This window comes from Symphalangus syndactylus, chromosome 4, assembly GCF_028878055.3.
Source record: "Symphalangus syndactylus isolate Jambi chromosome 4, NHGRI_mSymSyn1-v2.1_pri, whole genome shotgun sequence".
Lineage (NCBI taxonomy): Eukaryota > Metazoa > Chordata > Mammalia > Primates > Hylobatidae > Symphalangus > Symphalangus syndactylus.
Genome location: NC_072426.2, coordinates 151,479,202 through 151,503,322, shown reverse-complemented (window position 1 = coordinate 151,503,322; position 24,121 = coordinate 151,479,202).

The following is a 24,121-nucleotide window of genomic DNA, read 5'->3' as shown; positions in this document are numbered from 1 at the left end:
AATTGACTTAATACAAGTTTTACTAGGCATGAGAGCCTTCACAAAGAAATGAAAGGGCCGGGCATAGTGGCTCACACCTGTAGTCTCAGCATTTTGGGAGGCCAAGGCAGAGGATTGCTTGAAACTAAGAGTCTGAGACCAGCCTGGGCAACAAAGCGAGACCCTGTATTTACAAAATAAAAATTAAAAATTAGATGGGCATAGTGGCATGCACCTGCTGTCCTGGATACTTGGAAAGTAAGGAGGAAGAATGGCTTAGCCCAGGAGTTCAAGGCTGCAGTGAGCTTTGATTTTGCCACTGCATTCTAGCCTAGGAGAAAGAGTGAGACCTCATCTTAAAGAAGGAAAGAAAGAGAAGAAATGAAGACCCAAAGAAGCAGTCAGTTACTTATACACTAAATTGGAACAAAGAATTGTACATTGTGAAGAAGCAAATAATTGTGTGGGAAGGCTTAAAAGGTAAGAGTTATTTTAACTAGGTCTGTACAGAATTCTTTTGGTCTCAGATTTTCATCCTTGAGGATAAAGATGTTGTCTTTCCTTGTAGTAGAGGGAGGGTATCTTTTACATGGGAAATATGGAAATATGAAACTGCATGAAGGTCAAAGTGATCTTCCACCTGCTGTTTGTCAAGTGTCTTAAACTTAAATAGTCAATATGGCAGAATAGTATATTTTAACCCCTTCAGAGGCTTATAGAATTTGCAAAGGAGAATTTCAGAGAGAAGAAAGCCTGGCAGAAAAAAGAGATTTTAAAATATTCATGTATATTGAATATTTCATTAAAATATCAACTTCCTCATGAAATCCCATGAGGATAAGCAAGAACAATTCTTTAAGGAAAAGATTTTCCTTCAGGGAACTATAATATAAACAATTCTCAGAGTTTACACATGTTGGAGAATCATTCAAGATTCCTTCAGCCAGAGGACAGAAACCTCTTTGAATATACATGGCAATCAGGATAGACACCACATGGGGCATGTCTTATAACTGAGGCTAAATAAACTCTAGATTAAAGGCTACTCCTGAGCGGTCCTTGTAGGGCTTTAAAATAATGATGCAAAAGGATCAAGCTGATATGCAAGTAAGTTAACTGCCTTGCAGGAAAAGTCCAATGCATTTTTTAAAAACGCAAATAAAATGTAGCACTCAATAATGTAAAATACATGTCTAACATCTAATGAGAAAATATTTCAATACAAAGAATCAGAAAATATGACCCATATATATGGGTATGTACATTGTCAACAGTTTGTGAAGTTGTTATAAATATGTACACATACATATATGCATATATATGTACACATATATACATATATATGTACATATCTATATATATGTATACATGCATATATCTAACACCTTCACAAAATGTTGGAAAATACAATATTGTAAATCAGAAATTAACTGGGTGAGATGAACAACAACTAGGGCATTGTAGCATAAAAGATTAGTAAACTTGAACATACAACATCCATTAAAAATATAAATGGAGAAACATAACTGAAAATAATAAACAGATTCAGATACATGTCAGAAAATATCACTTGGTTTAACATAGATGACATTAGAATCCTAAAAAGGACAAACAAAAATATTTTTAAGGTAATGGCTAAAATATTTCTAATTTTGATGAGAACTATACCTTACATGAGCAGAAATTTTAACAAATTTAAAATAATATATAACAGGTATACATAAATACACACACATAAACAATCCACATCAAAGATCATCAAACAGAAATTCCTAAGCTACAGGAATGAAGACAAAGTATTAAGATTAGTCACAGGAAAATTACTGATATATACACAAGAGCAAGGATAAGAATTAGGCTAGACTTCTTATCTCAAACGATACAAGCTAGAAGAAAATGGATTGATATGATTCAAGAAGTAAAAGAAAACAAAAAGAAAAACCTTATGACCAAGAATTACATACTCAGTGAAAATACCTAGACAAGATAAAAACTTTATTCACACAATTATCAGTCAAGAAAATGTGTCACAATTTGCAAGACAAGAAACATAAGCAGATGGAAAATGACAGAAAATGGATATATGGGACTATTAAAAAAAAGCAGTAAATGGTAAGTGTTGGGTAAATATTGAAGATTTTTCTATATTTTAAAATTTTTAAGTATAATTATTTAAAGTATAAATAATAACAATATATTTCAGAAGTCATAATCCATATAGGTATAAAATATATGAAAGCATTAGCAGAAAAGTCTGGATGGGGGAAGAAAAGCACAAAAATATTAGGGCTAATATTGCATAGGAAGTGACAAAATATTTTTATAGGTAGATTGTAATAAGCAAAATATGCACATTTCATTTTTTTATAATTTCAACTTTTATTTTAGATTCAGGGGTACATGTGCAGTTTTGTTACCTGGTATATTGCATGATGCTGAGGTTTGGGGTACAATTAATCCCATCACTCAAGTACTGAGCATAGTACCCAGTAGTCAGTTTTTCAACACTTGCCTGCTTCCTACTTTGCTCCCTCTATTGTTGCCATCTTTATGTCTGTGAGTACCCAATGTTTAGCTCCTGCTGAAGTGAGAACATGTGGTATTTGGTTTTCTGTTTCTGCATTTATTTGCTCAGCATAATGACCTCCAACTGATTGTGTTCCTTTTTTATGGCTGTGTAGTATTCCACAGTGTGTATTTACCATATTTTCTTTACCTATTCTTCAGTTGATGGGAACCTAGACTGATTCCACATCTTTGTTATTGTGAATGGGGCTGTGATGAACGTCCCAGTGCATTTGTGTTTTTGGTAGAATGATTGATTTTCTTTTAGATATATACTCAGTAATAGGATTGCTGGGTTGAATGCTAGTTCTGATTTAATTGTTTGAGAACTCTCCAAACTACTTTCCATAGTGGCTGAACTAATTTGCATTTCCACCAAAAGTGTATAAGCATTCCCTTCTCCCCATAACCTCGGCAGTATCTTCTTTTGAGAAGTTTCTGTTCATGTCTTTTGCTCACTTTTTAATGTCTTTTTAAACTTGTCCCATTGTTTAAGTTCCTTATAGATTCTGGATATTAGACGTTTGTCAGATGAAATGTGCACATTTTAAAGCCTAATGCAGCTGCCAAAACAAAATTAAAGAAGAATACATTATAAGCCAATCATGTAGATAATATGAAATTCTAAAATACACTCAAAAACTCAAGAAAATATTAGAAACAAACAAAAAAGAGACGTGGAAAAAATAAAATGCAGGTCAATGGATTAACCACAACTGTAATGATGGTTTGATAATAATGGAAATTTAAATGGCCTAAATATTTCAAATAAAAGACAGAGATGATTACATTGACCAAAACTCAAATAGATACTGTCTACCAGAAATCCCCTGCAGTAGTAAAAACACAAGATACTAAGTATAAAAGGATGGAAAAGCTCTATCATGAAAAGATTATACATAGGGAAACTGGAGTGGCCGTACTAATATAAAACAAATTAGACTTCAAAATCTGTACTGTTACCAGAGACAGAAAGGTACTCTTCAAAATGTAAAGAAGTTAATTGATCAAGAAGAATATCAAACACCAAACTTCATAAATATGTACTCCTCCAATAACAGAGCTTCAAGATATATGAAGCAAATATTGACTGAAAAGAAAGGAGAAATACATCCACAGTTAGAATTGGAGATTTTCACATCTCTCTCAGTAATTTAAAGAACAAATAGAATATCAGCAAGATTATTTAATAGTTGAACAACACTATCAACAACCTGTACCTAATTGATTTTTAACAGCTATGTTGAGGTAGAATTGAAATACAGAGGACTCTGCACATTTAATAAGTACAATTTGATGAGTTTGGACATACGCAAACATCTGCGATAACATCATCAGAATCAAGGTAATAGACATATCTAACACCTCCTACAGTTTTCTTGTGTCACTTAGATTTGGTTTTTGTTTTTCTCTGTGTATGGTAAGAATATTTAAAAAGAAATCTACCTTCTTAACAAATTTTGAAGTGCATAGTACTGTATTGTTAACTATAGGCACTGTGTTTAACAACAGTTTTTTACAATAAAACACTAAAATGGATAAATTTCTATTTTGACTTAAAAGCAAGAAAAGAGAAAAGGTACAAATTACAAAATTAGAAATGAAAGGGAAACTTTAAAATAACAACAAAGGATTAATGGGGAAAAATCTGCCTATAAATTTGATGATTTAGATAAAATGATCCAATGTTTAAAAAAAACGCATTACTGATACTGACTAAAAATTAATAGGAAAAGCCCCAAGTAATAGCCTTATGCCTATTGATAAAATCTTTTAAAAATTTTAGACCCAGATGGCTTCATGATAAAGTTTATCCAACATTTAAGGAAGAAATAATCACAGTTCTACACAATGTTTTATAGAAAATAGAAAATACAATAGCACTTCCCACCTCATTTTAATACATCAACATTGCTCTGCTACCAAAACAAGGTAAACAAGTCACAAGAAATAAAACTGCCTATTACTAACCCTAATAAATGTAAATCCCAAAACCCTTAAAGCAATATTAGCAGATAAAATAAAATATAGGAGAAAGATAAATACGTTTAGGGGTTTATCTAAGGAATTTCAATGATTTAACATTTGAAAAGTCAATTGATGGATTCATCCACATTAACAGAATAAAGAAAAAAACTATAAGATCTGAATATATGCATAAAATTATTTGACACAATTAAAACCTCTTACCAAAGTCTACCCTGGATGTGACTCTTTAATGCACTGGTGATTGAAACTGAAGCAGATTCCTTGCCTATGATTTGATGAAATTTTGGTAGCTTAAGAGATGAAATAAAGGAATGAATCAGTATGGCGTAAAAGAAATCAAGTGATATGCATCAATATTCCTACAGCATTTTCATCAAAAGTGTTTTTTTTTATTCTTGTCCATATGTTAGTCTCTATTTGAAACTGAACAGCTGTAAACAGTTGTGTCTCTAAAAAAAAATCTTTTCTATTCAGTGAAAGGACAACATTTTCAGAACATATACTGGTTTTTGCACTATTATTTCTGAAAAATGTTATTCCAATGGAGTGAAGAAATATTTTTAAAAATCTGTCTTTTTATCTTTTCCAAAATTAGTTACAAGAATCAGAAACGGTAGGATTTAATTACAATTTTAATTTAAAATACATAGAGAATCACTGTTATATCATAGGAACAAGAAGCAGATATCAACTGATCAGTGAAGAAACATGCGTCACTTAATAAATCGCAAAACACATGAAATATGTGTCACTTAATAAATCCCAAAACATATGTAATGTGATTCCAAGGAGGGAAATAGCCAATGAGAGAAGGACAAAGAAGGAAACACAAAGAGTGAACTGTATAAAAGCTATTATAACATGAAGAACAGTAATCTTATAAAAATAATATAAAAATAGTCATTTAATTTCAGGGTTTTTTTTTTAAACAAAGAAAATCCAGAAAGGTGTAAAGTAATCATACATGCATTCTGCTAACCTTTTGGGACATAAAACCAGGATCTCAAATACAGGTATTTATTACAACTATTCAGTTATATGATATGATCAATAAAGGTCCCAAATATACAGCGAATTATAGTGAAGTTCTCATACTGAGCAATTAGTTCTAAGTCAGGCTTGTTCTACAACATTATTATAAATTAAGTATTCTTTCATAGCGTGTAAGTAAAATATGTAACATTCAGGACTACATAATATTGCACTGTATATGCAAATCTAATTTGAAGTGAATAAGAAAATGTGAGATCATTTACAAACATTAGCAAGCTTAGCAAGCTATTGTTTCCATTTTATGTTACTCTTAATAACCAAATAAAAATAACTTGCTCTGAATCATGCAGTATAATCTTTCCTATTTTAGGGAAATTGTGAAAAGGGATTGCACTCCTTTTCTGGAGTTCAAAGGTCTTCTGAATACCAGATTGCTTTTTGTGTTTCTGCAAAGTAATTAGTCCTGTATGTAGGAATCTTTCTTTGGAGTGTTTTTTACTATTTTAATTTGTTCAATGTGGACTAGTATTCTGAAAAGAAATCAGTAAAGTAAGCTACACGTAAAGATTGATCCCCTTTTATAGATCATTAATTGCCTCTTATTGCAACTCCTGGTTGCATTCAAAGTCTCTTTCAACTGTTCTGTGGTCAAATAAAGTGTGAGATATACTTGTGCGGGTAGGAATGGCATTTAGCAATTCATTCTATGGTGACCATTATTAAAGTATATCTTAGTAAATCTAACATCACTGATTCTTAACTAATTTGCTGTCATGGTACTAATGTTTCTCTCAATTCTGTAATGTGCATTAAGATTGATAATACTTCATTTTGTTCTAATTCATTTATGTGCGTAATTGCAGGTTATGAAGTCATCATCTTACCCACTAATTATTTTCCTGCTGACAACCTCCAAAATATGCTTTGTTTCCTGCTGAAAGGCTTCAATAAATTAAAGAAGAAATTTTTCTGACATGTAAATTTCTAATCTAATTTTGTTAAATATCTGTTGAGTTAAAATGAAAAGACTATTTTTTAACATATCAACTTTTAAAAATAAATTAATCAGTTTTCTGACATTGCGGATACAGAATGACCTTGGACATGGAGTATAATTGTTATTATTGTCATTATTAATTGTGACATGATGGTAATATATCTTTTTCAATAATAGTGAATTGGTAGATTAGTGAATCAGATATATATTAGTAAATTATGTCTTATGAGAAAGATAAAGTAAAACAATGATAACTACATAAACATATTCAGAAATATGAACTATACTGATAGTTCTACAGTTTACATACCTTTTAAAATTGCTCTACAGTTTACATACCTTTTAAAAATCGAAACTTTAAAAGGTAAATCATATTAGTTACAAAATTTACTGCATTCATAAAATAAAAACATAGTTGGTCAAGAGAAAAACATTTCAAAAGAAGAATAGAAAAACAAAAAATAATTTCTTCCCAACTTTCTTCCACTGAAAGATCCTTCTTGATAAACTGTATTCTTAATAACATTAAGGAAGATAAAATACGTTCCACAGGGCGATCCCTACAAGATAGTTTGCAGATTATTTTTAGCTTGTTTTCAAGAAAATGGCTAAAAATTAGCATAGAAGTTGTAATAAAAATTTTATTCTTTATGCATTGAATGACATATTAGGTTACTATTACTAGGAATTAACTTTATATAATTAATATTCAATATTTGTCACACAGATGAATGAAAGAAAATCATAAGCAAATGTATCCTTTTTCAAATATGCATTAGATGTAAATTTAACCACTCTAATGTAAAAATTCTGTTGGATATTTTTCTACTGGGACTTCCGAATAGGCCAAGCGAGTGGAGGCATTCTAATACACAAATTTGATGAAGTTGGAACTCACAAAACTACTCCATTATTTTTTTGTTTCTGCGATTATGTAAGACTCTCAGAAAAGTCTTTAGATCTGACATGAGAACTTAACTAGACTACATGAAATTGTTTCTCTTTGCAGAAAAAAAATGTGACTATTAGACCATAACCATTGTTCTTAAGATTTGATAAATTCTTGTGTCCCATTATAAAAAAAGGTAGCATAGATCTTACATTTTAGAAGGAAAACAAGTAATATCTGCAAATCTCTTCTTAAAATGGAATTGCTTTGTTTGAAAAGAATTCATTCTCACAATTTGCATATGTTTTCTTCACTTATAAATTAGAAACCAAGGAAAATAACATTTTTTCCTTTGTATCCAAAGAATGTGAACAAAATTTGTGACTGGATTCCATAATTAGCCTGTATTTTTTTTTTGCAAGAAGTAATTAAAGGAATTATAAATACCTTTAATAAGGTATTTTATTTAATATCTTTAATAAGATATTTTATTTAACATTTTAATATGGTATTTTAATAAGCTGTGGTAGCCCAAATGAGGAGCTGTTTTTAGAGAAAATCTACCAGATATCTAGTACTCAACAACATAAGTTGCAGAGTTCGATATCTTTGCAGTGATCATATGTCGTATCCTTATTTCAGAGGATTGGTCAGAGTGTGACTACATTAAGTATGTAATGTAATTGAAGTGGTCTTTGGTTCAGAAGATCAAAATATTTGTAATTCAATGCAATCAAAATAATTCAAATATAATCTAACCAAGAGAAGGAAAGAATCCTGAATTTCGACAGGTCAAAGAATTAATGCAAAACCCTCTGTTTAAGTACTGGCATCTTTCTTGCTTAAAGTAGTCCTGCATTGCTTTTAAATTAGAATCCTTAGTATACACAAGGTTATTGTTTGCAATAGAAAACCAAGAGAACTTCAAATATTTATGAATCAGAGAACAGTTGAACAAGTCACAGTACTCTCATGTAACAGGGTACTAGGCAGCTCTGAGAAGGTATGAGGTGTACTTTTATACATGATTTATGAAGTTGTCTTCAAGATATGTTGTAAAGGCAGATTAAACTGTGTATAACATACCTTTACTTATCTAAGAATGGGGAATACATATAGAGAAAATTTATATACATACATGGAGTTTACATATATGTATGATCAAATTATTTTTAATAAATGCTTGTAAATGAGGGAGGAATTGATGTATGCAGTTTAGAGACAACCAGAGAACAAAGATATAAACTAAATTTCCTTAGGCTTATTTTGTTCGTATATATGATTCTGAATTTTATAAATATTTTATATAAATAAAAAGAAGTCATTAAAATCTTATTCTCTAAAGACAAGAAAATGAAACAAATTAGTATACTGAATGTTGGCATAACACTGAGGAATTCTTGTAAGAGTTTAAAAATACAGTAATTTGAATATTACCCCACAGTGGGATATGTCTTAAGGGGGGAAAATGACAAAAAATATTGTAACCATTTGAGCTTCTCAGTGATAGTGTAGCTATCACATTATTCTGAGACTGCCTTGACTTTATTGTGAAATAATGGAAATAAGTATGGTGACGTTAAAGCAAGCTGGCATGTTTGGGTAGAATAAATCAGCTGCAGGTATAACATTATTAAGGACAAATAAAAACCTACATTTCTAAGTGTACAAGAATAAGTATATGACTCATGTACTTGCATAAAATAGACATATTTTCTGTTTCCAAATAGACCAATGCTCTAGCAATGCGTATCACTGACACCTGGACTATATCCTTGAAATGCCATGACTCCTCTCCCCGCATACACCCTTCCCCTCTCAGCAACTCCCTCCTCTCCACCAAAGAAGAATCTGGTCAAGACATGTTCAAAATGTGCATAAAATACAGGCATAAGTTGTATTATCTTACCTCGCTTTACGGCACTTTGCAGATGTTATGCTTTTTACAAATTGAAGGTTTGTGTCAACCCTGTGTCAGGCATGTCTGTTGGTGCCATTTTTCCAAAAGCATGAGCTCACTTAATGTCTGTGTCACATTTTGGTAATTCTTACAATATTTCAAATTTCTAAATCATTTTTATATCTGCTATGGCAATCTGTGATCTGTGATCTTTGATGTTACTATTGTAATTATTTGGGGATGTAATGAACTATGCTCACATAAGACAGTATACTTAGTAGGTGTTGTGTGTGTGCTGACCGTTCCACTGACTGGTTGTTCCCCCCATCTCTCTTCCTCTTTTTCAGTCTCTCTCTTCCCTGAGTCACAACAAGATTGAAACTAGGCCAATAAATGTTTCCAATGGCCTCTAAATGTTTAAGTGAAAGGAACAGTCACATGTTTCTAACTTTAAATCAAAAGCAAGGAATGATTAATCTTAGTGAGGAAGGCTTGTTGAAAGATTACATAGATCAAAAGCTAGGCCTCTTGTGCCAAAAAGCCAAACCATGAATACAAAGGAAAAATTCTTCAAGAAAATTAAAAGTACTACTCAAGTGAGCACATGAATGATAAATAAATAAAACAGCATTAATGCCAATGTGGAGAAAGTGTTACCAGCAAATGAAGTAAAGCACCTAGCATTTATCCTGCATTTTGTGTACAACCAATACATCTGAGTGTCTGCATAGAGGATCAAACCAGCCACAATGTTCCCTTAAGCCAAAACCTAATTCAAAGCAATAATTCTTCAATTCTGTGAAGGCTTAGAGAGGTGAGGGGCTACAGAAGAAAAACTGAAAGCTAGCAGAGGTTCTGTTCTGAAGTTTAACGGAATAAGCCATCTTCATAACATACAAGTACAAGGTGAAGCACCATGTGCTTTTCCAGAAGCTGTAGCAAGTTATTCAGAAAATCTAGTTGTCATTGGTGAAGGTGGCCACACTAAACAACAGCTTTTCAATGTAGATTAAACCGCTTTCTATTGAAACAAGATACCATCTAGGACTTTCATAGCTGGACAGAGGTCAGTGCTTGGCTTCAGAGCTTTAAAGGACAGGCTGACACTCTTGTTAGGAGCTAATGTAGCTAGTGACTTTAAGATGAAGCCAACGCTCATTCACCATACTGTAAATCCTGGGGCACTAAGAATTTTGCCAAATCTACTCTTCCTGTGCTGTAGAAATGAAACAACAAAGCCTGGATGACAGCACATCCATTTTTACCACATTGTTTACTGAATATTTTAAACCCATTGTTGAGACCTATCGCCCAGACAAAGAGATGCCTTTCAAAATAGTACTACTCATTGACAAAGCACCTGGTCATCCAAGAGCTCTGATGGGGCTGTAGAAAAAGATTAATATGGCTTTCAGGCCTACAAAATAGCAGCCATTTGCAGCCTATGGATCAGGGAGTAATTTTGAAGTTTAATTGTTATTACTTAAGAAATATATTTCATAAGGCTATAGTTGCAATAGATAGTGATTACTCTGATAGATGTGGCCAAAGTAAATTGAAAATCTCTGAAAAAAGTTCACCTTTCCAAATGCCATTAAGAACACTTGTGTTTCATGGGAGGAGGTAAAAATATCAACATTAATGGGAGTTTGGAAGAAGTTGATTCCGACTCTCATGGATGACTTTGAAAGAGTCAAGACTTCAGTGGAAGAAGTAACTGCAAATAAGGTGGAAATAGCAAGAGAATATTAGCGTGAGAAGTGAAGCCTGAAAATATAACTCAATTACTGTAGTCCCACCATACAATTTGAAAGGATGGAGTACTGCTTCTCATGAATGAGCAAAGTGATTTCTTGAGACAAATCACCCGCTGGTGAAGATGCTGTGACAACTGTTGAAATGACAACAAAGGACTTAGAATGTTACATATACTTAGATGGTAAAGCACTAGCAGGTTTTGAGAGGATCGATTCTAATTTTGAATGAAGTTCTAGTATGGTGAAAATGCTATGAAACAACGTCATATGTTACAGATAAATCTTTTATGAAAGGAAGCGTCAATCAATATGGCAAACTTCACTGTTGTCTTATCTGAAAAAATTGCCACGGCCCTTTAGCAACCATCACCCTGATCAGGGAACGGCCATGAACATCCAGGCAAGGTCCTCCACCAACAGGAAGATTATGACTTGCCGAAAGCTAAGATGATCATTAGCATTTTTTAGCAGTAAATTATTTTCAAGTCAGATATGTATACTGTTTAAGAAATAATTTTATTGCACACTTAGAATACAATGTGGTGTAAACCTAACTAATGTGCACTGGGAGGAAAAAACGTTCATGTGACTCACTTTATTGTGATATTGGCCTAATTGCAGTGTTCTGGAACAGAACCTGGAACACCTCTGAGATATACTTGCATCTTGCCGAACTTAAATGGAAGTATGCTGTTAAATATTCTTATTCTCTTGTTTTAAGTTCAGAGAAGCCAGCAAGAGGAATCGACCATTGGCAGAATATAGGAAAATTGAGCTTCAACAATAATTATTGTAGTGAATTGAAACACATACAACATTTTAAATCTATGAGCTAACAATTGTCACTTTTGTGGTTGTTAAGTATGAAACTTAACATTTTAAAAACTGACAAACAACGAGAAACATCAAGCATTTATTCTGCACTTCCTAAACAACTATACCTCTGGGAATCTAAATGTTGACTGAGGAAACTTCTTTTTGAAATCATTTTCTACATAAAAGTTAAGAAGGAATATTAGAAGTTATGATGGTTAATACTGAGAGTCAACTTAATTGGATTGAAGGATGCCAAGTATTGATCCTGGGTGTGCCCATGAGGGTGTTGCCAAAAGAGACTAATATTTGAGTCAGTGGGCTGCGAAAGGCAGACTCACCTTTAATCTGGGTGGGCATCGTCTAATCAACGCTAGTGTGGCCAGGACATAAAGGAGGCAGAAAACCTTGAAAAGACTGACTGGTCTAGCCTCTCAGCCTGCATCTTTCTCCAGTGCTGGATGCTTCCTGCCTTTGAACATCAGACTCCAAGTTCTTCAGTTTTGGGACTGGGACTAGCTCTCCTTATTCTTCAGCTTGAAGACTTTGTGATTGTGTGAGTTAATACTTAACATACTCATATATATATCATATATATATGATATATAGATAGATATATAGATATATATTATATATATATATATATATCCTATTAGTTCTGTCTCTCTAGATGACCATGACTAATACAGATGTCTACAATTTTTAACCACAATCAAATAATGAATCTAGGAGTTGATTACTAATGCTTGTTAGCATCACAAGAGAAAAATTTATCCGGATTTACATCCCACTTGTTGGAAGTATGAAATACCATCTAGGAAGTACTTTTACTGAAACAACCAAACTTGCATCTCATCATGGCACTATATCTTAAAACCAGTTTACCCAGAAATGCTGAGAACAGAAGAACATGTTCAACAATAAAAAATGGTGCAAATGCCAAATTAGAGATTACAAAAATATCTGGAGGATAACCAACCTGCTTCTTCAACAAAAGTACAATCTAAGGGGAAAGTAAAGAGGAAAAGGTAGAACCTATACATTAAAGGACAGTTATGCAAAAGATAACTATATAACTGGTCATGTAAACAGGACACTTTAAGAATGAAAGGGGTTGCTATTAAAAATTATGCTTGGCCAAACTGTGTAAACAGAGATGCCACCCAGACAACTGGGATATATCACTCTAAATAAAAATGATATCAACCAATTAAACCTATGGACTCCAGTTATTTCTATTTTTTAATTTAACAAAAGAGAGACAATAGGAAAAATATTATCAATGGCTAGATATTTGAAGACATTAAGAATTACTGTTAATCATTTAAGGAGTGATATAGTATTATGGTTATAATTTTTAAAGAGTTTATCTTTAAATAACACATAGTAAATACATACTGAAAATTTACTTATAAAAATATGTCTTGTTGTGCTTCAAAATAATCAAGGGGGAAGTGTATGACAGTACAGGCATTACATAATTGGCCATGAGTTGGTTAATTTGACTAATGGAGTTTAGTATACTATTATATACATTTTTGTATATGTTTGAACATTTTTAGTAGAGTAATTTGTTATAACATTGTAATTGCTGACCTGGTGGTTATTGTCACTTTTAGACCTGAGCCTAAGCCATTTAATTAAGCTCTACACAGTTGGAATATGGGCATTATTATTTTATATATTTTTGTATTTTATTTTATTATTATTATACTTTAAGTTTTAGGGTACATGTGCACAAGGTGCAGGTTTGTTACATATGTATACATGTGCCATGTTGGTGTGCTGCACACATTAATTCATCATTTAGCATTAGGTATATCTCCTAATGCTATCCCTCCCCCCTCCACCCACCCCACAGCAGTCCCCAGAGTGTGTTGTTCCCCTTCCTGTGTCCATGTGTTCTCATTGTTCAATTCCCACTTATGAGTGAGAACATGCGGTGTTTGGTTTTTTGTCCTTGCAATAGTTTGCTGAGAATGATGATTTCCAGTTTCATCCATGTCCCTACAAAGGACATGAACTCGTCATTTTTTATGGCTGCATAGTATTCCATGGTGTATATGTGCCACATTTTCTTAATCCAGTCTATCATTGTTGGACATTTGGGTTGGTTCCAAGTCTTTGCTATTGTGAATAGTACCGCAGTAAACATACGTGTGCATGTGTTTTTATAGCAGCATGATTTATAGTCCTTTGGGTATATACCCAGTAATGGGATGGCTGGGTCAAATGGTATTTCTAATTCTAGATCCCTGAGGAATCGCCACACTGACTTCCACAATGGTTGAACTAGTTTACAGTCCCACCAACAGTGTAAAAGTATTCCTATTTCTCCACATCCTCTCCAGCACCTGTTGTTTCCTGACTTTTTAATGATGGCCATTCTAACTGGTGTGAGATGGTATCTCATTGTGGTTTTGATTTGCATTTCTCTGATGGCCAGTGATGAAGAGCATTTTTTCATGTGTTTCTTGGCTGCATAAAGGTTTTCTTTTGAGAAGTGTCCGTTCATGTCCTTTGCCCACTTTTTGATGGGGTTGTCTGTTTTTTTCTTGTAAATTTGTTTGAGTTCATTGTAGATGCTGGATATTAGCCTTTTGTCAGATGAGTAGGTTGCAAAAATTTTCTCCCATTTTGTAGGTTGCCTGTTCACTCTGATGGTAGTTTCTTTTGCTGTGCAGAAGCTCTTGAGTTTAATTAGATCCCATTTGTCAATTTTGGCTTTTGTTGCCATTGCTTTTGGTGTTTTATACATGAGGTCCTTGCCCATGCCTATGTCCTGAATGGTAATGCCTAGGATTTCTTCTAGGGTTTTTATGGTTTTAGGTCTAACATTTAAGTCTTTAATCCATCTTGAATTAATTTTTGTATAAGGTGTAAGGAAGGGATCCAGTTTCAGCTTTCTACATATGGCTAGCCAGTTTTCCCAGCACCATTTATTAAATAGGGAATCCTTTCCCCATTGCTTGTTTTTGTCAGGTTTGTCAAAGATCAGATAGTTGTAGATATGTGGCATTATTTCTGCGGGCTCTGTTCTGTTCTATTGGTCTATATCTCTGTTTTGGTACCAGTACCATGCTGTTTTGGTTACTGTAGCCTTGTAGTATAATTTGAAGTCAGGTAGCGTGATGCCTCCAGCTTTGTTCTTTATAGCTTACCAACCAAAAAGAGTCCAGGACCAGATGGATTCACAGCTGAATTCTACCAGAGGTACAAGGAGGAACAGGTACCATTCCTTCTGAAACTATTCCAATCAATAGAAAAAGAGGGAATCGTCCCTAACTCATTTTATGAGGCCAGCATCATCCTGATACCAAAGCTGGGCAGAGACACCACCAAAAAAGAGAATTTTAGACCAATATCCTTGATGAACATTGATGCAAAAATCCTCAATGAAATACTGGCAAACTGAATCCAGCAGCACATCAAAAAGCTTATCCACCATGATCAAGTGGGCTTCATCCCTGGGATGCAAGGCTGGTTCAACATATGCAAATCAATAAATGTAATCCAGCATATAAACAGAACCAAAGACAAAAACCACATGATTATCTCAATAGATGCAGAAAAGGCCTTTGACAAAATTCAACAACCCTTCATGCTAAAATCTCTCAATAGATTAGGTATTGATGGGATGTATCTCAAAATAATAAGAGCCCTCCATGACAAACCCACAGCCAATATCATACAGAATGGACAAAAACTGGAAGCATTCCCTTTGAAAACTGACACAGGACAGGGATGCCCTCTCTCACCACTCCTATTCAACATAGTGTTGGAAGTTCTGGCCAGGGCAATTAGGCAGGAGAAGGAAATAAAGTGTATTCAATTAGGAAAAGAGGAAGTCAAATTCCCAGTTTGCAGATGACATGATTGTATATCTAGAAAACCCCATTGTCTCAGCCCAAAATCTCCTTAAGCTGATAAGCAACTTCAGCGAAGTCTCAGGATACAAAATCAATGTACGAAAATCACAAACATTCTTATACACCAATAACAGACAAACAGAGAGCCAAATCATGAGTGAACTCCCATTCACAATTGCTTCAGAGAATAAAATACCTAGGAATCCAACTTACAAGGGACGTGAAGGACCTCTTCAAGGAGAACTACAAATCACTGCTCAATGAAATAAAAGAGGATACAAACAAATGGAAGAACATTCCATGCTCATGGGTTGGAAGAATCAATATCGTGAAAATGGCCATACTGCCCAAGGTAATTTATAGATTCAGTGACATCCTCATCAAGCTACCAATGACGTTCTTCACAGAATTGGAAAAAACTACTTTAAAGTTCATATGGAACCAAAAAAGAGCCCGCATCGCCAAGTCAATCCATGGGCATTATTATTTTTAAAAATCTTCTCCAGTAATTCTAATTTGAGGTCTGAGTTGTTAGCCTGCATCATCCAAAATAAGCTTTACCTTAATAAAAACATCACTCTTCATAAAATAGAATTTATCGACCCTCTAGGAGCATATTTTTTACATCCTGAAACTTTTTTAAAAATTGTGTATCACAATTATCACAATTTTATCATAGAGCATGTTTATGACACACATTCCTATTTGAGTACAAATTGTGAAACAGGATAGAGAAGGAGAAATGATGCATCAAACTAATTTCAGATGTGAAAAAAAATGTATCTGAGATGCTGGTGTCTTCAAACTCAAAAGTTTGTATTTGTGGGCTGGGCACCGTGGCTCACACCTGTAATTCCAGCACTTTGGGAGGCTGAGATGGGCGGATCACGAGGTCAGGAGATCGAGACCATCCTGGCTAACAGGTGAAACCCCGTTTCTACTAAAAATACAAAAAAATTAGCCAGACATGGTGGTGGGCGTCCCTAGTCCCAGCAACTGGGGAGGCTGAGGCAGGAGAATGGCGTGAACCTGGGACGTGGAGCTTGCAGTGAGCCAAGATCGCGTCACTGCACTCCAGCCTGGGTGACAGAGCAAGACTGCGTCTCAAAAAAAAAAAAAAAAAAGTCTATATTTGTAATTACTATCAAGTTTTGATGTGTAGTACAAAATATTATGTGCTTGACTAATATTTTGAGTAATTATATGTTTTTGTTTCTCTTTGAATTTGTCCAGTTTCCTTCTTCTCCATTGAAGTAGAAAATCACATATACTGTATAATTTTTTCTTTCTCTTTTATATATCCCATAGCCTTTTCCTATGTAGTCAAACATTTTGTTTGCAAATCTAGCCCTTGCTACTCTTATTTCTCAGGTTTTTGGTCTGACCATTCTCCCTGTCTCCCAAGGGATAAAACACAAGACCCATGCCCAAATTAATCATGTTTAACCCAGAGACCCCCTAACTAACATGTCAATATTCTCCAAGAATAATGTATTGCAATACTGTCAAGAAAAAAAAAAAAAAAAGAGAATACCTGAACAAACATTGTGGTTTTCTCAGGGAAACAAAAATTAGATTTCATTTCACACCTATCACATTGATAAAAAATAAAAATGTCAAATTTTTCTTAGGTATGAGAACCTGGATGTATCAATCTGCTTGTTGAAGTTTATACTGACATATTCACTTTGGAGAGTAATTTAACATCAAATCAAGATGAATCGACAATTATCTATGGTTTTGCATTTTACTTCTGAATATTTAACCCAGAAATAATTTTGTATATGTCCACAATAAGACACACGCAAACATGTATGATTTTTGTTTTTTTTGTAATATCCTTAGCAAAATATCCTTCATCAGATATATGGAGATATATCATGCTGTATAAAAACACTGGAGTTTCACATAGTATTAGATTACTTAGTCAGATTAATGTTAATGGTACATATACCACATGTGTTAGTCGGATTTTGGCATAGTATTCTATATTACAATATTCAAACCTTATTGGTTTACAATAAATAAATAGTTCTTGCATGGCCTACGTGGTAGCCCATGCAAGCCAAGCTGCAAGCCAAATTCAGATGTCCTCCTGGTGTCTTCTTTTTCCAGGAGACCGGCTGAGAAACAGCCCTTTCTTGGAAGATAATTTTGTTGGCAAGAGGCAGGGGAGCAAAATGGTTGCAGAAACTTGCAAAGCTTTTACCATTCTTCCTAAGGAAGTAGTGTACATTGTTTCTCTTTAGGGACCTTTGGCCAAAGCAAGACAGATGTCAAGTTATTTTATTATTATTATTATTATTATTATTATTATACTTTAAGTTTTAGGGTACATGTGCACAATGTGCAGGTTTGTTACATATGTATCCATGTACCATGTTGGTGTGCTGCACCCATTAACTGGTCATTTAGCATTAGGTATATCTCCTAATGCTATCCCTCCCCCCTCCCCCCACCCCACAACAGTCCCCGGAGTGTGATGTTCCCCTTCCTGTGTCCATGTGTTCTCATTGTTCAATTCCCACCTATGAGTGAGAACAAGCAGTATTTGGTTTTTTTGTCCTTGCGATAGTTTGCTGAGAATGATGGTTTCCAGTTTCATCCATGTCCCTACAAAGGACATGAACTCATCAGTTTTTATGGCTGCATAGTATCCAATGGTGTATATGTGCCACATTTTCTTAATCCAGTCCATCATTGATGGACATTTGGGCTGGTTCCAAGTCTTTGCTATTGTGAATAGTGCCACAATAAACATCCGTGTGCATGTGTCCTTATAGGAGCATGATTTATAGTCCTTTGGGTGTATACCCAGTAATGGGATGGCTGGGTCAAATTCTGAAGTCAAGGAAGTGGGGTAGCGTGGTCCCATAGGAAAAGAAAGTAAATGATTTCCACAGCAGTATGATCTAAATAGCAGAGAACTCCATGGCACGTGAATCAACACTAATAGCAGAGAATTTCATGGCACATTAAATTTTTAAAAACAGCAAAAGGAAAAGTGAAATAAGAGTAAAATAAAGCTAAAATATGCAAAATGAAACAATATTCTATATTATTTATGTATGTGTACTGTACGGTGTAGGAATAAAGCCTGGAAGAGACTATCACACAATTTGGCATAGGGAAGGAGATGACACGCTAATGATATTGGAGACATTGATACTTAGAGGGCTTCAGCTGTATTTATAAAATTTTAATTTCTTAAACTGGATAATGCATATAAGGGAAGTGGTATAGTTTGGATATTTATCCCCGCCTAGAACTCATGTTGAAATATAATCCCCAGTGTTGGAGGTGGGTCCTGGTGGGAGGTGTTTGGATCATGGGGTGCATCCCTCATGAATGGCTTGGGCTTTGGTGATGAGTGAGTTCTTGCTCTGAGATCACAAAAGATCCGGTCGTTTTAAAGCGTGTTCTCTCTCTCTTGCTCCTGCTTTCACCATTTAAAGTGCCTGCTCCCACTTCACTATGTACCATAATTGAAAACTCCCTGAGGCTTCACCAGAAGCCAACCAGATGCCAGCACCATGCTTCCATGCTTCCTGTAAAGCCTGTAGCACTGTGAGCCAATTGAAACCTCTTTTATTTATAAATTACCCAGTCTTCAGTATTCAGTATTTCCTTATAGCAATGCAAGCATGGCCTAACATAGGAGCTTTATTTTGTACAATTTTAAATGGCTGCAAAGTTTCATAATATTTTTAAGAAAGCCACACATTATTAGTTATTCTTTTGTACTATGGCTGAGAAAAGACAGTGCAAAAGATCTTTAGGGCCAAGAGCAGAAGGAAAGCACAACTTTCTTTTGATTAGCGTAACCAAGGCAGTGGCAAGAGTGGGGAGAGAAATATTCTCATACAGAATCTGGATAGACAGGACAATAAGTAAATAACAAAAGTTTTCTGTGACAGTTTGTGTGCAAGTTGTAATACTGTCTGAGGGCCAGGTAGACTTGAGTGATGGGTATCTCAAAATGAACTTTGAAATTCAAAGACTGAGGGTTTGCTATGGAGCCCATTGAGATGCACTGAAAAAATACTCCCATTCACTCATTCAACGAGTGTATATCTAGCATCTACTCTATGCCAGGCACTGCTCTGGGTGCCAAGAATGTAGCTGTAGGAGAAAAGGGAGGGAGACATATATGTATTTTATACAGGGCTTCAGCTATATATGTATCATGGGGTGCATCCCTCATAAATTGCTTGGGCTTTGGTGATGAGTGAATTCTTGCTCTGAGGTCACACAAATATATATATATATATATATATATATAAATATGTATATATAAAATAAAATTACATATAATAAAATCATATGTAATAAAATTTTATATATATATAATTTGTCTTTGACCACCAACATAGTTTGAAATGAAATAGTTACAGTGGGCAGTTGTAATTATTTTATTATTTGTGAGAGAAAATATTTTATATATTTATCATTTAATATGATACTATAGGTTTTATATTATTTCTTTCCAAAATTAAAAAAGTTTCATTTTATTCTTGGTTTGCAAAGAGTCTGTATCACGAATGGCTGTTAAATTTTATCATTTCTCCCATATACATTAAAATGATTGTATAATATTTCTCATTTTTTTATTAATGTGGTTGGTACTCACATTATATGTGGATAATGATATCTATATCTACATCTACCTATAATTATATATAATAGATATATAATTATATAATTTATATAATTATATATTTATATATAGATATATAAATATATCATTATAGATATTTATAGGTACAGGTAGATGTAGATACCATTTTACATATCTAATGATAAATGTGCTATGTGAGATTGTGAGACATGCTAGGGAGAAACATGGAGCAGAAAGTGGCTATAGAGTTTTCATGGTTTTAGGTCTTACGTGTAAATCTTTACTCCATCTTGAGTTAATTTTTCTATAAGGTTAGGGAAAGGGTCCAGTTTCAATTTCCTGCATATGGCTAGCCAATTTTCCCAGCACCATTTATTAAACAGGGAATTCCTTCACCATTGCTTGTTTTTGTCAGGTTTGTCAGAGATCAGATGGTTGTAGATGTGTGGTGTTATTTCTGAGGCCTCTGTTCTGTTCCATTGGTCTATATATCTGTTTTGGTACAAGTACCATGCTTTTTTGGTTACTGTAGGCTTGTAGTATAGTTTGAAGTCAGGTAGCCTGATGCTTCTAGGTAATGCCATTCAGGACATAGGCATGGGCAAAGACTTCATGACTAAAATAACAAAAGCAATGGCAACAAAAGCCAAAATTGACAAATGGGATCTAACTAAACTAAAGAGTTTCTGCACAGCAAAAGAGACTATCATCAGAGTGAACAGGCAACCTATAGAATGGGAGAAAAATTTTGCCATCTATTCATCTGTCAAAGGGCTAATAGCCACAATCTACAAAGAACTTAAACAAATTTACAAGAAAAAACCAACAACCCCATCAAAAAGTGAGCAAAGAATATGAACAGACACTTCTCAAAAGAAGACATTTATGCGGCCAACAAACATATGAAAAAAGCTCATTATCACCGGTCATTAGAGAAATGCAAATCAAAACTACAATGAGATACCATCTCATTCCAGTTGGAATGACGATCACTAAAAAGTCAGGAAACAACAGATGCTGGGGAGGATGTGGAGGCACAGGAACGCTTTTACACTGTTGGTGGGAGTGCAAATTATTTCAACCACTGTGGAAGACAGTGTGGCAATTCCTCAAGGATCTAGAACTAGAAATACCATTTGACCCAGCCATCCCATTACTGGGTTTATACCCAAAGGATTATAAATCATTCTCCAATAAAGAAATATGCACACATATGTTTATTGCAGCACTATTTACAATAGCAGAGACTTGGAACCAACCCAATTGCCCATCAATGTTAGACTGGATAAAGAAAATGTGGCACATATACACTGTGGAGTATATGCAGCTATAAAAAAGAATGAGTTCATGTCCTTTGCAGGGACATGGATGAAGCTGGAAACCATCATTCTCAGCAAATTAACACAGGAATAGAAGACCAAACACTGCATGTTCTCATTCATAAGTGGGAGTTGAACAAGGAGAGTACATGGGCATAAGGAGGGGAACATCACACGCCAGAACCTGTTGGGGGATGGGGGGCAAGGGGAGGGATAGCATTAGGAGAAACACCTAATGTAGATAATGGATTGATGGGTGCAGCAAACCACCACGTGTATACCTACGTAACAAAGCTGCACGTTCTGCACATGTATCCCAGAACTTAAAGTATAATAAAAAAAAAAAGAGAGAGAGAGAGAGAAAATAGCTGAATTTTCAAATTAAAAAAAAAAAAAAAACATGGGCCAGGTGCAGTGGCTCATGCCTGTAATCCCAGCACTTTGGGAGGCTGCGGCAGGTGGATCACGAGGTCAAGAGATCGAGACCATCCTAGCTAACATGGTGAAACCTCGTCTGTACTAAAAATACAAAAATTAGCTGGGCATGGTGGTGTGCACCTGTAGTCCCAGCTACTCAGGAGGCTGAGTCAAGAGAATTGCTTGAAGCTGGGAGCTAGAGGTTGCAGTGAGCTGGGTTTGTGCCACTGTACTCCAGCCTGGCGACAGAGCAAGACTCCATCTCAAAAAAGACAAGAAAAGAAAAAAATAGTGGCTATAAAGAAGATTGACCATTTGCAATTTTATACTGTAAGGCCTTATTGAAAAGGTGACATTTGCTTCAAGACAATGAAGGAGGTGAGAATGCAGCACATATTAAAATGTGAGGAAGACACATGCAATGAGGGCAGCACGTAAAAATGCCCCAGGTAGGAAAGAAGGGTGCCTGGTTTGTTTCAAAAACTACTAGAAGGCCACTGTGGCCAGAGCAGAGTGAGCAAGAGGGGGCAAATCAGGGCCTTATAGGAGAGAATGAAAACTAGGCTGGAGCTGAGGTCCAGTTTTTAAATGATGCAAATGAATAGTGATTCAAAAACTGAATTGATGTATAGAAAATCATAGCTTATTTATACCTGAGTTCGAGAACCAGGAATATCATCAATTAGTTAGAAAAGCTAGGGCTTACTCTGGCTTTCAATTGGAGCCTCTAGGGCAGGAGGAGTTTGTGAACTGCTATGGTAATCTATAGCTTATTTCTTATTTGGTAACATTTTAGAATATTTTAGGAAGTAAAGTATTTCTCAAAGTTTTTTTTTTTTGAAAAATTATTAAATTCTTCTAGGTATTTGAAGAGAATATAATGGAGCTACTATCCCACTGACTATTGGTTTTGTGAAATCCTAAGTTTACAATATAAAATAGCTATGCTTTCTCTGAAGTTTCTCACTGTTTTTAATATAAGAATATCAATGGTAGTTCACCAAGTAGAAGATATTTGAATATATAGCTCATTTTTAGACACTGCCTAACATCTCATTGAATACTAATTCTATTAGTCATACAATCTCTGAAATAGGTGAGAGGACGATGGACTCTCTCTTACAGAGATATGCATTCTTACTATTTTAATCCGTTTAATTCTAGTCCTTCTATGCAAAAATTTTAAACTATCTATTCAGCACAACCCACCTGCAAACAAGTATGCATAATGTATATGTAAAGCTCAATGAATTTTACAAAATAAGAAACTGTGTCTCCAGAACCCAGATCAAGAAACCGAACATTTGTGACATCCTCAGTCTACTTGTGCTCTTACCAATCATAACCTTCCTAAACTCCCACCACCTTGGATTGGAGAGACACTACACTACCATTGTGACTTGAAAACTATAGATATGTAGGCCAGGCGCGGTGGCTCACGCAGCACTTTGGGAGGCCCAGGCGGGTGGATCACGAGGTCAGGAGATCGAGACCATCCTGGCTAACACGGTGAAACCCCGTCTCTACTAAAAATACAAAAAAATAGCTGGGCATGGTGGCCAGTGCCTGTAGTCCCAGCTACTCAGGAGGCTGAGGCAGGAGAATGGTGTGAACTCGGGAGGTGGAATTTGCAGTGAGCTGAGATTGCGCCACTGCACTCCAGCCTGGGCGACAGAGCGAGACTCTGTCTGAAAATAAAAAAAAGAAAGAAAGAAAACTATAGGTATGTTTTGCCTGGTTTTGAACTTTTATCTAAATTGAATCATACAGCGTGTGTAACTGGCTTCATTTGCTCTTCATTTATGTTTATGAGATTCCATTGTATTTTGCTATCATTTCTATGTAGCATTTCGTTTTTAAAAATACTGCAACATATTCACACATTCTACTGTTCAGGGGCATTTGGGTATTTCTGATTTTAAACTACTACGTACAGTACTACTGTGAATATTATGGCTCTCTCTCTCTCTCTTTCTCTCTCCACTCTCCGCCCCGCCTCTCTCTCTCTTTCTCCCT